The 17474-nt window shown below is 45.0% G+C and overlaps 1 long non-coding RNA gene across 1 annotated transcript in view; it reads left to right on the top strand.

Moving 5' to 3' along the window:
- The window catches only part of LOC141191434 (uncharacterized), a 398781-nt gene that overhangs the window by 292166 nt on the left and 89141 nt on the right, over positions 1-17474 (top strand). The window contains exon 2 of the long non-coding RNA XR_012265421.1: positions 2509-2672. This is a non-coding gene — a long non-coding RNA (uncharacterized lncRNA). The remainder of the gene's footprint in view (positions 1-2508; positions 2673-17474) is intronic.

Raw genomic sequence — 17474 nt, 5'->3', positions numbered from 1 at the left:
AAAAAAAATGGAGATCTTCATTATTCCTTCAGAGATCCATCCCCTCCCCTCCCCCCGCCCTGCTGTACACTCAAACTGCGTATTAACATTAATTTTCAGCGTTACTGAGAAAAAATCCAGTTATGATTTTGGTGCACGAACAGTTATCGAACATAACCTCGAACAGCCGAATTGTTTTCAAATCGTTCGTGTTCGCCGAATGGCTCGAACACCGCCCAAAACAGCTCAAATTTGAGATTGGCGAACAGTTCGAGTCGAACACCACTCATCTCTATTAACCATCACTTATTATTTTGAGAAAACCTCTTCAATAAGAATAAAATATGCTTTTGCCAGTGCTAAAACAGGCTGTTATCTATATGTTGATGATTAGCTCATACCTATTTTCAGGTCCTTCATTAACTGGGTCATATTCTTATTTCTCGAGTTTACTCCAATGTCCCTAAATCTACTCTGTTTATGCTTTACTTTGCATTATTTTAGCTCATTTAAAACATCATTTTTAAAGTTGACATTTCTTTTGTGTTGCCTTTTTTCTAATATGTTTTTGATTAACAGACTGTAAAACATTATTATCTCTGGCAATATAAAGGTTTACAAAAAATAAATAAAAATATATATAGATAGAACTGTCTATCTATAAATACTGTAGATATATTATCGAAATACATAGTATCTATCTTTCTATCTATACAGTATATAATGTATGTATAGGTATATACAGTACAGACCAAAAGTTTGGAGACACCTTCTCATTTAAAGGTTTTTCTGTATTTTTATGACTTTGAAAATTGTACATTCACACTGAAGGCATCAAAACTATGAATTAACACATGTGGAATTATAAACTTAACAAAAAGGTGTGAAACAACTGAAAATATGTCTTATATTCTAGGTTCTTCAAAGTAGCCACCTTTTGCTTTGATGATGGCTTTGCACACTCTTAGCATTCTCTTGATGAGTTTCAAGAGGTAGTCACCGGAAATGGTTTTCACTTCACAGGTGTGCCCTGTCAGGTTTAATAAGTGGGATTTCTTGCCTTATAAATGGGGTTGGGACCATCAGTTGTGTTGTGCAGAATTCAGGTGGATACACAGCTGATAGTCCTACTGAATAGACTGTTAGAATTTGTATTATGGCAAGAAAAAAGCAGCTAAGTAAAGAAAAACGAATGGCCATCATCAGCTTAAGAAATGAAGGTCAGTCAGTCCAAAAAATTAGGCAAACATTAAAAGTGTCCCCAAGTGCAGTTGCAAAAACCATCAAGCTCTACAAAGAAACTGGCTCACATGAGGACCGCCCCAGGAAAGGAAGACCAAGAGTCACCTCTGCTTCTGAGGATAGGTTTATCCGAGTCACCAGCCTCAGAAATCGCAGGTTAACAACAGCTCAGATTAGAGAACAGGTCAATGCCACACGAGTTCTATCAGCAGACACATCTCTTCAACAACTGTTAAGAGGAGACTTTGTGCAGCAGGCCTTCATGGTAAAATATCTGCTAGGAAACCACTGCTAAGGACAGTCAACAAGCAGAAGAGACTTGTTTGGGCTAAAGAACACATGGAATGGACATTAGACCAGTGGAAATCTGTGCTTCGGTCTGATGAGCCCAAATTTGAGATCTTTGGTTCCAACCACCGTGTCTTTGTGCGACGCAGAAAAGGTGAACGGATGGACTCTACATGCCTGGTTCCCACTGTGAAGCATGGAGGAGGAGGTGTGATGGTGTGAAGGTGCTTTGCTGGTGACACTGTTGGGGATTTATTCAAAATTGAAGGCATACTGAACCAGCATGGCTACCACAGCATCTTGCAGCAGCATGCTATTCCATCCAGTTAGCGTTTAGTTGGACCATCATTTATTTTTTAACAGGACAATGACCCCAAACACACCTCCAGGCTGTGTAAGGGCTATTTGACCAAGAAGGAGAGTGATGAGATGCTACGCCAGATGACCTGGCCTCCACAGTCACCAGACCTGAACCCAATCGAGATGGTTTGGGGTGAGCTGGACCGCAGAGTGAAGGCAAAAGGGCCAACAAGTGCTAAGCATCTCTGGGAACTCCTTCAAGATTGTTGGAAGACCATTTCCGGTGACTACCTCTTGAAGCTCATCAAGAGAATGCCAAGAGTGTGCAAAGCAGTCATCAACGCAAAAGGTGGCTACTTAATAGAACCTAGAATATAAGACATATTTTCAGTTATTTCACACTTTTTTGTTAAGTATATAATTCCACATGTGGTAATTCATAGTTTTGATGCCTTAAATGTGAATGTACAATTTTCATAGTCATGAAAATACAGAAAAATCTTTAAATGAGAAGGTGTGTCCAAACTTTTGGTCTGTACTGTATATGCATATATATAAAGTGGGTAAAATATTGTTGAAAACATCACCAATTCTCTATGAAAATATATTTCTATAGATGCTATTGACATGAAATTCTCACTAGATGTCGGTAACAACCCATCCAATCACCCCTGATTAATCTTACTGTCTATACTCCAGGCATTTAGCGCAGAACGCAGTTGTGTGTGACTGCCATCTGAAATAGCTTGCTGATTACCTACAAGATAATCCAATAGAAACCAGCGGTACTCGATGCACCATCCGACGGCGTCTTGCCAACAAGCGCATCAGCCAGATCAAGAGTAAGAAGTTTCGTTGTACAGGTAATAAATTTACTCTAGCCAGGATATGAGCATTTCCAGATTGGCTTATAATCAAATCAGCAAAAACAGTGTTTTCTGTAACGGATATTACTGAGTAGCTTCATAAATTTGCCAAATTTAATTACCGTAGGTCTGAACAAATTCAATTATACGGATAGGTTTAAAAAAGAATACATAAAAACAATTTGTTTTTCTCAGTAGCGTTATTTTATTTCCTCATTTTGTAAACATAAATTTAATCTTCCATGTATATTACAGGAAAGCAACCTAGAGTTTTAGTGTCATAGCTGTGAGCATATACAGAGTTACACAAGTACCCAGCAATTCTTGTCAGCATGCTCAAGTTAATAGTATTATGACAGTTTCACCTTCAGTTTTTGATAAGGTTCTGATATTCAATAAAAAATGATATTGTGGTAAAGTATTGATGAGACTAATAATTGTGGCATCCAATATGTTTAATTTTTCTGATGTCACTTAAATAATTCCTAAACATTGGCTACTGCTCTAATTTCTGATTTACTGGTATGACTAATTTATTATCTTGAGGACAAATACCCTCTAAAATTAGGCTATATTAACACACATTGTGTTTTTTTCTGCTGCAAATCTGCTGCTAATTTTTCTATGGCAAGAAAAAAGCTGCGTTAAAATTGCAGGTTTTGGTGCATTTTTTGTTGCGTTTCTGCTGCATTTTTGATGAGTAAAAAAACGCTTCAAAAGCGCAGCGAAAACACAAGTGCATTTTCTGCTGCAAAAACTTTGAAGGAAGTGACATGCTCTATTTTCCTAACACACAACCAAGTCAACCAATGCTGGCTTAGCATAGACTTTGCTGGTACTGCAAAATACAGCTGAAAATTTAAATAAAAATCCGCAGCAAAATACACTGCAATACCCAACGTGTGTAAACATAGCCTTAAAGGAGGGGGCTGGAGACAGGCACATCTAGTGGGAAGCCCCCCATGACCGAGATTGGCTGGGAGGTTTCCCTTTTTAAAGTTGCGGTTGTGGGGATTGGATAGTGGGAAGTTGGGGGGGCGGGCAGTGGGAGAGACTTGAATATAGGTGAAAAGTGTGGGAAAACCGCCATTCATGGAGGAGCATCAGAACAGAATTTACCTGAAAATGGAGTCCATGGAATCCCTCGTGGTCTGGCTGAGAGACGTCGCCCGGTCATGCAGCGGTGGATGACTTGAGGCCCAGCTGTCTGCTCTGCTGGGAGCAGCTGGGAATCAGGAGGCGCTGTCAGAAGTGGGGAGAAAAAGCAGGAGGACCCAGCCCCCGGAGAGACTATCACCGGAAGTAACCACGCGCAACAGGCGGAGGCTCCGGAGCCCCTCCGGGGACCCTGCGGGAGGTGAGCGTGATAGTGCCATCCCTTTCTGCTGTGCTCACCCCAGCAGGAATCCAGCCGGCCTGTGGGCGCAGCACAGCGGGGATCGCGGCCCGCGCCGGAAGTCAGGGCTGCGCCGGAAGTGAGGGCCACACTGAATGTGCGGCCTGCGGTGGCCCTGGCTGACCAGCGCATGCGCACTGCAGCTGGGCCACATAGGCCATCTGTTAATCGTGGTGGGGACCATAATATCAGTAGAGGGACCAGGAGGAACGAGGGAGAAGCACACCATGCGGCAGGCACCACTGGCGATGCTCCTGTCAGGGTGTCTGCTGGGAGGAGCACCAGGAGAACAGGACAGCAAGCATCTGCAGGCAGGCAGCAGTCCATTGAACCCCTGCTGCCAGGCTCAGTTGGACAACATGAAGCGGAGGTAGAGGCGGGCAGCGACATCGCGTTGCCCAGCAGCATTCGTCCCGTCAGTGCGGACAAGACCCATGCGTCTGGGTCTGGAAGTTGGAGAAGGCCCAGAGCTGCATGAAGGAGCGCAAGGAGGTCCAGCGGGAGGCGATCCTTGGTGAGAAGCCCATCTGCATCATCCGTGACTGTTCAGGTCCCCCTTGGTGACGTGGAGGCCAGGGGCGCCGGCCTTGAGCAGCAAATGGATTCAGAGGGATCTGATTCCAGCGGCGACCGTGACGGAGGAAGAGATCATCAGGCGGGGACACAGCACCTGCGCAGCTGCTTGAGTATGATTCTATATCTGGTTTGTCACCCGTAGGGGCTGTATTGCTAGGGGAAGGTAGTGGTGGTCAGTTTGCAGGGCCATGGGGGCAGAGGTATTGGGGATTAGGGATATCTTGCACAGTATGTCACAGATTTAGCTTAAAATGGAGGACGGGGCAGTGGGTGGGTCAAGGGCATCACCCGTAGGAGCCTGGTTGCCAGGACAGGATGTGTTGCCACAGTCTAGTTACGGTGTGGTTGGGTCTGTGGCAGGCACAGAGGTAGCATCTATGGGTGTTTCAGTGTCGGTTCAGACGGAAAAAGACAAGGGAGATACAGTGAAGCTGGATTATAGGGCAAATGGTGAGGTGAATGTGTGCTTCGAGGGGCCACTGGGGCACATTTAAAAAAAGAGGTGAAAGAGAAAATTTGGCGTGATGAATATGTCGAAATTTTCTCCCTCCTTCCCTTGGAGAAGTTTAATTTAAACAAAGGGAAGAAGGATGATAGCAAAAAGGAGGAGGAGGAGAAGCGCAGGTGGCGCTTGATCCCTCAGACATTTGTAAATTGGCTTCAAGCATTTGCTATATTGGTCGGGATCATTGTGGAGAAGTTTCCAAAGAATTGTTCGGGTTTATTCTGTTATTTAGATTCTATTGGGGAAGCGCATCATACTTACGGGGGACAGACATGGCTGAGGTATGATGAGCAATTCAGGCAGTGGAAGGCGGTGCGGCCTGAGATTAAGTGCTATCAGAAGGATATTGACCATTGGTTGAAAGTGATGGCCCCGGCTAGGTACGGGTAGTCCTTTCATGGGAGCGGAGGGAGCGGGAGTCAACCGTCGGGACAGGGGGGGGTAGTCAGGGAGCATAGGGAGGAAAAGAGAAGTCTGGAATGTGCTGGCAATTTAATGATGGCCAGTGCAAATACGGGAACAGCTGTAAGTTCAAACATGTTTGTTCCCATTGCAATGGGAGCACCCATGGGGCCTCAAAATGCTTCAAAAAAGGAAAAGGAAAGCTGTCTGTGGGTACTGGTCAAGGGGGTGACTCCAGTGAAGCTGATAGGGATGGCCCCCTTTTCTAAGTAGATATCCTGATCAATTGATCAGGAAGGTTTCAGGATCCCGCCACCTAATCATAAAGTTCCTTTTTCTTTTAAGAATTTAAAGTCTGCTTTGTTGCATCCAGAGGTTGTCAGTGTTAAATTGTCAATGGAAGTTGAGTTTGGTCGTATGGCTGGGCCGTTTGAAAGTCTGCTGGTTGAAGAGGTGATCATTTCTCCTTTGGGGGTAGTGCCTAAGAAGGAGCCGAATAAATTTCGCTTGATTCAGCATTTGTCGTATCCATAAGGTTTTTCGGTCAATGACGGTATCGCGCCAGAATTGTTAGGTAGAATATACATCATTTGATGCGGCGGTGTCATGGGTGCGCCGGTATGGGCCTGGGTCATTGTTAGCTAAAACCGACAATGAATCAGCTTTTAGGTTACTTCTGGTTCACCCAGCTAGCATTCCATTATTGGGATGTTTTTGGAACAAAGGTTATTACCTGGATAGGTGTTTGCCTATGGGTTGCTCGATTTCATGTTCATTGATTGAAACTTTCAGTACTTTTCTGGAATGGGTGGTCAGGGAGTTTGCAGGTGTGCAGTCCGTTATTCATTACCTGGAAGACTTTTTGTCTTTCTTAGGTCCTCCAGATTCGTTGGTTTGTAGTAATTTGTTAGCAGCCATGGTGTGGGTGGCAGAATGTTTTGGTGTTCCTTTGGCGAAAGAAAAAACTGAGTACCTTATTGAGTTTTTTGGGAATACTGATTGATGCGGAAAGAATGGAGAGTCGATTGCCGGAGGATAAATTGTCTTAGCTCAGGCAGGCGGTCAAGCAAATCGGTAAATTGTGCAAGGTGACATTGAAGGAGCTGCAGTCGCTGTTAGGGAGATTGAACTTTGCGTGTAGAATCATGCCTATGGGCAGAATATTTTGTCGCAGGTTGTCAAGGGCAACAGCTGGCATGCTGGCATCATATCATTTTATTCGTTTGAATAGAGAGCACAGGGAGGATTTGTTGGTTTGGAAGCGTTTTTTAGACAATTACAACGGCAGGACATTGATTCAGCAGGAGTTTTTGAACAGCTTTGATTGCGAGATTTACAAGGATGCTGCAGCCGGTGCCGGCTATGGGGCTTTTTGTAAGGGAAAGTGGAGCATTGGTAAATGGCCTGATTCATGGAAGGAGAAGGGTCTTACAAAGAATCTTGCTCTTTTGGAATTGTTCCCAATTGTAGTCGCAGTCTCGATTTGGGGTGAGTTCTTCTTGAATCGGAGAGTCAGGTTCCACTGCGATAATATGGGGTGGTGGGGGTGATTAACAGCTGGTCGGCTTCGTCTCCTCTGGTGATTAAGCTGATCAGGGAACTGGTACTCCGGTGTTTGGAGTTGAATGCATGGATTTCGGCCATACATGTGCCAGGTGTGCAAAATTCTATAGCGGATGCTTTGCCTCGTTTCCAGTGGGAGCGTTTTCGGGCACTGGCACCAGAGGCAGAAATCGCAGGAGTGGAATGCCCTTCGCAGTAGTGGCAGCTGATTATGGACGAGCTGGAATACTGATCAAGGAGTCAGTTGCGAGTTCAACCTGGTCTTCTTACGAGGCATCGTGGCGAGTATGGCAAAGCCTGGTGTCCAACTGGGGGGCGGTAGAGAGTGATGAGGATAGAACACTGGCGGTTTTGTTTTTAGTTAGTAAGGCTGCAGAATTAGGGTGGTCGGCATCTAGAATCAGTAAATTTGTTGCCGGGCTTGCATTCAGTTTCAAATTGCAGGGATTGTCTGATGTCACAAAATCCTTTTTAGTCAAGCAGGCACTTGGAGGATTTCGAAAAGGTAGCAGGAGTTTGGATAAGCGTAGGCGAGTCACGTTCAATATGTTGGAAAGTTAAGGTTTTGTTTTCGAAATCATTTGTTGTTCTACTTTTGAAGCGGCTCTATTTAAGTTAGCCTTTTTCGGGGCGATGAGAGTAGGTGAATTGGTCGCCCCCAGCAGGAATATGGCGGGATGTTTATTAACCGAAGACATGAGTTGCTGGGCCGGGGGTATCGATTTTTGGATTAGACATGCAAAGACTGATCAGTTGGGTAGAGGTAAGGGCGTTGTGTTAGGTAGAGTGGCATTGATGTGTCCAAGGAGGTGCTTGGAGGCATATTGGCAAGTGTGGTCAGGGAGATCCGGCCCACTTTTATGTCACTGCGACGGGGAATTTCTGTTCAGATTTCAGTTTATAAAAAGGGGGTGCAGGAGTTGGGCCTTAGCCCAGATGTGTATGGTTCACATTCTTTTAGGATTGGCGCAGCGTTGAAGGCTGATAGGCGCGGCATGGGGGCGGAGGTGATAAAGCGGATAGGCAGGTGGAGTTCAGACGGTTATATGACGTATGTTTGGCGTTAAATACCGCAGGATTTTATTATTTGCGAGTTGTTGAATATGCTTGTTATTATTCTTTTAGGAGGCATTCCCTTGATAGCCTGGATTTTCGGACATTCGTATGTGCATTGGGGGGCGCTGCGTGCTGACGTAAGGCGTGACGGTAGGCAATTGGGCTTTCCGAGGGAACAAGTGGTTATCCGTTGGCTAGGTTTTAGGGGGATAGTCTGGAGCCGGGTTATGTCGGAGTTTCACAAAACGGCTAGATTGGACAGAACACCTGATATTCTGGTTGTACATATGGGAGGTAATGATTTTGGGGCTAGGCCCGTGAGAGTTAATTTGGGATATCTGTTTTGATTTTTTGAGGCTGTGGACTTCGCTTCCGGGGGTGCTGACGGTTTGGTCAGATACTGTGCCTAGGAAAAAATGTCGGGCGGCCAGATCGGTAAAAGGGATAAATAGGGCAAGAGTGAAATTAAATCGGTCCGTATCCATGCTGTTAGTCATCTGTATAATCACATTTCCACTCTTCATGTGCATTGAGATTATTATTTGGAGAAGAATCATTTGGCTTCCAGTGACTAGTCATTATATTTAATCATGAAATATCAGCATACAGTGTAGGCAAAGTGATTAAGGCTCTGTTCACATTGTTTGGAGCAGAGTCATGGTATCAATGCGAATCCTTTTGAAATGTATATTGGCGAATCCTAATTGACCCTACTGACTTCTATTACTGTCCATCAAGGATCCAGAATAATTGATACCAAAATTAGCACTGCACACTGCACTGATGTATCTGCCTTTGCACACAAAGCTCATGTATCTCTGGTGAGGAGATGGAGACAGATGAAGGAAAGTGCCAAGTAAATCAATAAAGGAGACCCCTTTGTTTTTATGTGTGGTATAGTCAAGTGAAACTATCACTGTGATGTGATACATAAATAGCACAGCTAGACTTTACAAATGTCTGTTCATTTAAGTGGTTGTAAGTATGTACTGTATATTTCAGCAGATGTTGGACAACGGATTGAATCTATTAGCATCATTTCACATCGTGTTCTGCAGCAGCTGTTTTTGTTATTGTTCGTGAAAGTCTGCTGTGTTATTTCATGCAGAGGCATACAGTAAAAATACTTATTTAGCACAGGCAACAGCTGAAACTGTGTGCCTATAGAGTGGCATTCATCTCAAATGTGCAGTTTGTTAGGCAATACCCCTCCCCCCAACGTATATATCTGCCAGACCATAAAAACGTGAAAGTACTTATACATTTATTTTACTGCCAGTCATTTCAAGTGCCTTTATGAACATGACTAGTGTTGAGCCACCCCCGTAGTGTTCGAGTTCGGTTCGGTTCGTCGAACACCCGTATGTTCGCCGAACTAGTCGTTGAACTGTTCGTCAAACACCTTCGAATACCATTAAAACCAATGGCAGGCAAACAAAAACACATAGAAACACATAGAAAACACCTTCAAAGGTGTCCAAAAGCTGACAAACTGCTCATAAGACACAACTAACACATGGAAAAGTGACAAGTACATATAGTCATGCGAAAAGAAAAAAGGTGGAGAAGTAAAAGGAGGTGGAGACACAGATATAGGCATGTCTTGCCCTTCTAAAACCAAAAAAGTGCGAAGCTGACACGGCCAGTCCGTTCCTGCCCGTGCAACCTCTGTGTCGCCGGGTTTGTGCCAGAGCTGCGGTGGACCCTGACGGCCAGCCCCCCTCTCCCAATACTGGTGCCTGTCCGCTGGTGGGTCCAGCGAGCCCCCCTGCAGTGGAGGCAGGTGTAATCTTCTTAATTTAAATTGTCTCTCTAATTTGAATGAGTACACTTTAAATCCTTTTACAAGAATCTATTGAAGGGCAAGTCTCATGCCAGCAGCCGCGGTAATTCCAGCTCCAGTAGCGTCCACTAAAGCTGCTGCAGTTAAAAAGATTTTATAAGGATCGGGCTTGGCGGTCCACCGCAAGGCGTCCTACCGCCAGTCCCAGCCCCTATGCCTTGGGGTGCCTCCCGATGCTCTTCACTGAGTGTCCCGAGGGCCCAAACCATTTCCTTTGAAAAAATTAAGTGTCCAAACTACAGGTGGTGTAGCTTGCTTAACAGCTGGGATAATCCGCTGACTAGCAGACACTGCTACTAGGCACAAAGTATTTCCTGGGCTAGATGCAGTTAAAAATTTGTAATTAGATACTCTCATTGGATGCTGAGAAAGCATTCCATAGAGTCTCCTGGCACGCCATATATTATTCTCTTAAAAAGCTTGGGGTAGAGGTCTAGAGGACCATTTTATAGGCAAAATCATGGCCCTGTATCGCTATACGTCACCTAGGCTGAAGATAAATGGAACATTTTCATCACCTTTCATAATCACCAATGGGACAAGGCAGGGATGTCCTCTGTCCCCTCTCTTACATATCCTAGTGACGGAGCACCTGCTCTCATCAATTCGCCATAACCCCAATATTAGGTGGATTGAGGAGGGAGGCACCGAGTACAAGTGCTCTGCATTTGCTGATGATGTCCTAGTATATATCATTCAATCACATATCCATCCCTGCTGTTATGGCTGAAATGGATCACTTTGTTACATGGTCAAATTTTAAAATCAATGCAGCGAAGTCTGAGGCCCTCGATGTCTCCCTCCTCAAATCCATACAGGATTCCATCCAGTCCAACTTTCCCTTTGCCTGGCCCTCACAGGGTATCAAATACTTAGGAATTCGTATTCACAGAGACCTCTCCCATCTATGTTATCTTAATTTTGGGCCCTTTATTGAACAACTCCATACAGACCACGGTTGGCAAGTTAGAACTGTAAGATTCACTATGTGAACCACTGGTGTTTTGTGGAAAAGCACATGTACACTGTGTTCCAACTTATTATTAAAAAAGTGTTTAAGAGTGATAAGGTAATAATTTTTTTGTTTGTCAGTTAAACTCATTGATGGTGATGTGTGTCAGGGCTCTTTATATCACTGTAAGCAATTGCAGACAACTGTGCTAATTAGTTTGGCAGGTGTGTCCAATGAAAGGCAAGACTACTTAAGAAGGCTGTCCCACATTATTAAGCAGCCTACATTTTCTGCCAAAATGGGAAAGAAAAGGATGTGTCGGCTGCTGAGAAGCAACAAATTGTGGAGTGTTTAGGTCAAGGCATGACTACAATCAACATTGCCAAGACACTTCTTCCTAATCATCGCACAATCAAGAAGTATGTAGCTGATTCACAGTACACACGTGTGTTTGCTGATAAGGGAAAATTGAGGACTCTTTCCTACTGGCAATTACGTCAGGTTAAAAGAGCAGCGGCAAAAAAGTCTTGTCATGGCAGCAGACAAGTTTTTGAAGCTGCTGGTGCCTCCAACGTCCCCCAAACAACAAGATGCGGGGTCCTTCAGAGGTTTTCAGCTGTGCGTAAGCCATCCTGTCGACCTCCTCTATCCACTGTATACAAGCAGAAACGGCTCCAGTGGGCCAAACAATACATGAAGACTGACTTCAAATCTGTTTTGCTCACCGATGAGTGCCGTGCAACGCTCAATGGTCCAGATGGATGGAGTGGAGGATGGCTGGTTGATGGACACCCCATGCAAACACGGCTATAGTTCCAACAAGGAGGAGGTGGAGTAATGTTTTGGGCTGGAATCATGGGGAGAGAGATTGTCGGCCCCTTTAGGATCCCTGAAGGGGTAAAGATGAACTCCATAATGTATGTGGAGTTTCTCAAACAGCACTTCCTGCCATGGTTCAAGAAGAAGAACCGTGTATTCCGCAGCAAGATCATTTTCATGCATGATAATTCACCGTCTCATACTGCACATAACACATCTGCATCTCTGGCTGATATGGGCATAAAAGGAGACTAACTTATGGTGTGACCCCCATGCTCCCCTGACCTCAACCCCATTGAGAACCTCTGGAGCATCATCAAAAGGAGTGTCTATGATGGCGGGAGGCAGTTCACATCTAAGCAACAGCTCTCGGAGGGTATTCTGTCCTCATGTAAAACAATTGAGGCAGAAACCATCCAAAACCTGAAAAATTCAATGGACGAGAGAGTTCAGAAGCTCGTTTCGAACAAGGGGTCCAATGTGCAAATGTAACATCACCTAGAATAAAGTTTTGAGTTGAAAACTTTGATTTCAGTTTCTAATAACCTGCTAATGCTTATAATTTCAAAAATGACCATTTTTTTGTTCTTTATTAAAATGAAAAGGTTGATCGAAGAGTGTGGGGGACCTAAGAGTGTGGCAACTCAGTAGTCAGGATTATTTCGAATTCTGACAATCTGAGGGTCATGTTGCAGGTAGTGCAGCAAGAAGGCACTCATGTGTCTTGCGCATCTAGGAGCCCCAAATTTATTTTCCGGGCTAGATGCAGCTAAAAATTATTAATAATTTGAAAGCTGGTGGAGCTTAGTATAGCTGGCCTAATAGAATCAGTACTGCAAACTGCTACAAAGCCCAAATTATTTTCCAGCCAAGATACGGATAAACATGATTAGTAATTTTAAATCTGGTGGAGTTTAGTTTAAATGGCCTAATAGAATCAGTACTGCACACTGCTACAAGGCCCAAATTATTTTCCAGCAAAAGATACAGATAAACATGATTAGTAATTTTAAGTCTGGTGGAGTTTAGTATAGATGGACTAATACAATCAGTACTGCACACTGCTACAAGGCCCAAATTATTTTCCAGCCAAGATACAGATAAACATGATTAGTAATTTGAAAGATTAAAACGGTTGGTGAGGTGATTTTAACAAATCATCAAGCTTTTACTCTCCCCAGGATGACACAGGGGTAGAAAAGTCGTTTCTGATCCATGATTTGTTCATCTTTATGAACGTGAGTCTGTCAACATTATCAGTGGAGAGCCGCGTGCGCTTATCTGTCAGCAAACCACCAGCAGCGCTGAACACACGTTCAGACAGAACGCTGGCTGCGGGGCATGACAAGATCTCCAAGGCGTAAGTGGCGAGCTCCGGCCTTTTATCCAGATTGGAAGCCCAAAAAGAGCAAGGGTCCAGTGACACAGTCATGGCTTCAATATTTACTTGGAGATACTCCTATACCATCGTCTCTAGGCGTCGACTATGTGTCAGACTTCTTGTCTCCTGTGGCCTTGCAAAGGATGGGCTAAAAAAGTGGTGAAATGATTCCGCAAAATTGATGTTACCTGGAGATACTGTGTTTCTGTTACGTTTTGAGTGCTGAACACTCGACGGTCCCACGGTTGGCAAGTTGGAACTGTGATATTCGCTACGTGTACCACTAGTGTTTTGGGGAAAATCACATGTAAGATTCTGCAACAGTCTGTGCTGATACTCCTGCATGTGTGCATCTCTTTCTATGGCAGGAATAATTTCTGCAAATTTACTTTTGTACCGGGGATCTAACAGTGTGGCAACCCAGTAGTCAGGATTATTTCTAATTCTCACAATTCGAGGGTCATGTTGCAGGTAGTGCAGCAAGAAGGCACTCATGTGTATTGCGCATCCAGGAGCACCAAGTCCCTGTTGTGTTGGTGGCGAAGTAACAATCATTCTTCCTTCTTCTGCCCTTTCCCCCCAATCTCGCACAACAGAAATGTGATCAAGGTCTCCCTCATCTGATGAGTCTTCCATCAGTTTGTCCTCCACTTCTTCCTGGGCTCCTTCACCTTCCTCACTAGTTTGGCTGCTACCATGCTCCCTGGTAAAACAATCTCCTCCACCCTCACATGCCTGCTGCCTTGGTGCTGCCGACCGTATGGGCCTTGAAGATGTTAGCCCTTCCGCATTCAACTCCTCCTCCTTTACTTCCTCCACCTCCTCTTGTGTCACCACCTGACTCCGAATTCTGTTTAACATGTGCTCCATCATGTAAATCACCAGAATAGTCATGCTGATAATGGCATCGTCAACACTAAACATCTTCGTCAGCATTTCAAAACTATGCAGAAGGGTGCATAGGTCCCTGATCTGAGACCACTCCTCCAGCGTGATTTGCCCCACCTCTGGATCTCGTTGGCCCAGGCTATACGTCAGAACATATTGCACCAGGGCTTGTCGGTGCTGCCACAGTCGCTGCAACATGTGCAGAGTTGAATTCAACCGGGTAGGCACATCGCATCTTAGCCGGTGAAGTGGCAGGCCCATCGACTTCTGTAGAGATGTAAGTCGCTGAGCTGCGGGTTGCGAACGGCAGAAGTGAGCACACAGTGACCGTGCCCTCTGCAGAAGGCCATCTAGTCCAGGATAGTGGGCTAAAAATTGATGGACAACCAGGTTCAACACGTGAGCCGTACAAGGCACGTGTGTGACATTGCCCCGGCGAAGGGCCACACTGAGATTTGCAGCATTGTCGCACACGGCCTTCCCTGGTTTCAGGTCCAGTGGAGACCACCATTCATGAAACTGGTTCTCCAGAGCTGACCACAACTAATCAGCTGTGTAACTCACATTTCCCAGACATTTCAAAGTAAAAACCGCCTAATGATGTTGAACCCTGCTGCCAGCATAGTAAGGAGGTGTGCAGGATCCTTTCTGCGCAGTTAGAAAGCTTGTGGCATGACCAGACAGGCTTTGCGTGCAGGTGGAGGAACTTTTAGAACAAGAGGATTGACGTACAACTCGTGGGGACGGCAAGACTTGGACAGCAGCCCCTTGTACTGCTGTCACCATAGTTACCCAGTGCCCAGTCAGCGACATGTAACGCCCCTGTCCATGCCTACTCGTCCAAGTGTCTGTGGTGAAATGCACCCTGTCACACACAGAGTTTCTCAAAGAAGCGGTGATATTGTGTGCGACATGCTGGTGAAGAGCAGGCACACCTTTCTTTGAGAAGTAGTGCCGACTGGGCATCTGGTAGTAGGGCACTGCGACGGACATAAGGTCTCGAAAATCCTCTGTGTCCACCAGGCGGAAAGGCAACATTTCTGTAGCCAAGGGCTTGCAGATGGTGAAATTCAACCTCTTAGCTTTCTCATGGCTAGGAGGAAATGGTCTTTTACTTGTCCACATCTGAGGGACTGAGGGCTGGCTGTTGTGCTTATACGGGGTTGAGAAGGGTGTCCCCGGCAAACTGCTGGTCTGTGAGGCAGATGCAGGCGGACATTTTAGGTTGCCTTGATCCAAAGGTGGTGATATCGATGTCGGACAGCGCTCAATACAAGCTGGTGTTTCCACCTCCAAAGAAAATGATGACCTTCCAATCACGCTGAGTGTTGCAGGTAAAGAGGTGGCAGGTCTGCATCCCAAAACAGGTGTGACTGCTGTCCCCCCAGTCACAGAGGATGAAGAGGCCACGGATGCACCAGATGTGGCAGACGGCGGTTGGCCCGGCCGGCTTTGCTGCATTGTAGCACAGTGAGCTTCCCACTGCAAATTATACTTCATATCCATGTGCCGGTTCATGCATGAAGTACTCAAACTATGTATTTTTTGGCCTCTACTTAGATTTTGCTGACAAATGTTACAGATAATATGAGTTGGGTCATCCTTATCGATCTGAAAAAATGCCCAGGCTATGCAAGGCTTAGAACCCTTGCGACCTGAAGAGCCCCCACGACTTGTGGTGAGAGGCAGAGTTGTGTTTGAGGATGCAGTTGTTGACGTGCTTCCAGTACTACGTCTCTGTCCAGGAAGGCGCAACCTGACCTCGTCGTCACTAGCATCCTCCTCCACCTCCTCTGCTGACCTCATCTCTTGACTCACTGTGGGTTGACGGTAAGTGGGATCTCCAACCTCATCATCATCACCCTGTGCGTTATCACACCCGTCGTCCTCAGAGCCAACCTGTTCCTGCCCTGACAAAAAACTAAAGTTGTCGCTCCAATCAGGTATTTGAGTCTCATCATCGTCTTCCTCATTGTCTCCACCAACAGGGGTTACAGTTTGGGAACGAGGGTCTACATTGTGTTGAGAACCTTCTGCGTCTGGTCCTGGATCCGACTCATAAAGATTCTGGGCATCAGTGCAGATCATTTCCTCGTCTGGATTCACAGAAGCTCGGGAGCCGACCTCTGGTTACCAGGCTATAGTATGAGTAAACAGCTCTGCAGACTCAACCATCTGTTCTACCCCATACTCAGACGGACAGCTGGAGACTTGGGAGCTGTGAGGAAGCAAGTGCGATTGCGATGACACCTCTGAGGACTGGAGTATTTGTGATGTTGAAGTTGAGGTGGAGGAGAGCCCACTTAAAGGAGCACTTGATATCCATTGAAGCACCTGCTGTTTTTGTGCCTCATCTGGAATTTGTAGCGATTGGCGTTGCCGTAAGAAAGGGATCTTATCACATTGTCCGCTAAAAGAAGTAGATATCTTAGTTTGGCTGGAAGATGTTCTTTCTTCTGCAGATGTTACTGTTGCTTTAACACCTACCCCACGGACACAACCTTTTTTTCCCTTCCAAACATGCCTATTCCCCTTTCCACCAGCAGCAGGCCTTTTTTCCACTCATTTTGATGGTTAACTATTTGACAACTCTGGAGTTGTTTGCACAAAAAACAATGGATGGGAACCGAGCATAGCTGAGTGGCCAAATTGTGGTTTAAGCCCAAAAGTATTGGCTGGGCTAGATGCAGATAAAAATTATTTTTAATTTGCAACCTGGTGGAGGTTAGTATAGATGGACTAATAGAACAAGTACCACACACTGCTACAAGCCCAAGCCGAAATATTTTTTTCAGAGCTAGATGCAGATAAAAATTATTTTGAATTTGCAACCTGGTGTAGGTTAGTATAGATGAACTAATAGAACAAGTCCCACACACTGCTAAAAGCTGAAGCCAAAATATTTTTTCAGAGCTAGATGCAGATAAAAATTATTTTGAATTTGCAAACTGGTGGAGGTTAGTATGGATGGACTAATAGAACAAGTCCCACACACTGCTACAAGCCGAAGCCAAAATATTTTTTCAGAGCTAGATGCAGATAAAAATAATTTTGCATTTGCAACCTGGTGGAGGTTAGTATAGATGGACTAATAGAACAAGTCCCACACACAGCTGCAAGCCGAAGCCAAAATATTTTTTCAGAGCTAGATGCAGATAAAAATTATTTTGAATTTGCAACCTGGTGGAGGTTAGTATAGATGGACTAATAGAACAAGTCCCACACACTGCTACAAGCCGAAGCCAAAATATTTTTTCTGAGCGAGCTAGATGCAGATAAAAATTATTTTGAATTTCCTAACTGGTGGAGGTTAGTATAGATGGACTAATAGAATGATGCTATGCCCAAAAGGTTTTACTTCACTAGGTGCAGTAAAAAAGTTTGTATTCTATACACAGGTGGTGTAGCTTGCAACACA

This window comes from Phyllobates terribilis, unplaced genomic scaffold (assembly GCF_046119375.1).
Source record: "Phyllobates terribilis strain yellow unplaced genomic scaffold, ASM4611937v1 Scaffold_42__1_contigs__length_11168841, whole genome shotgun sequence".
Taxonomy (NCBI): Eukaryota; Metazoa; Chordata; class Amphibia; order Anura; family Dendrobatidae; genus Phyllobates; species Phyllobates terribilis.
Note: the sequence above shows the minus strand (reverse complement) of the source record. Positions and strands in the feature narration are given on the sequence as shown.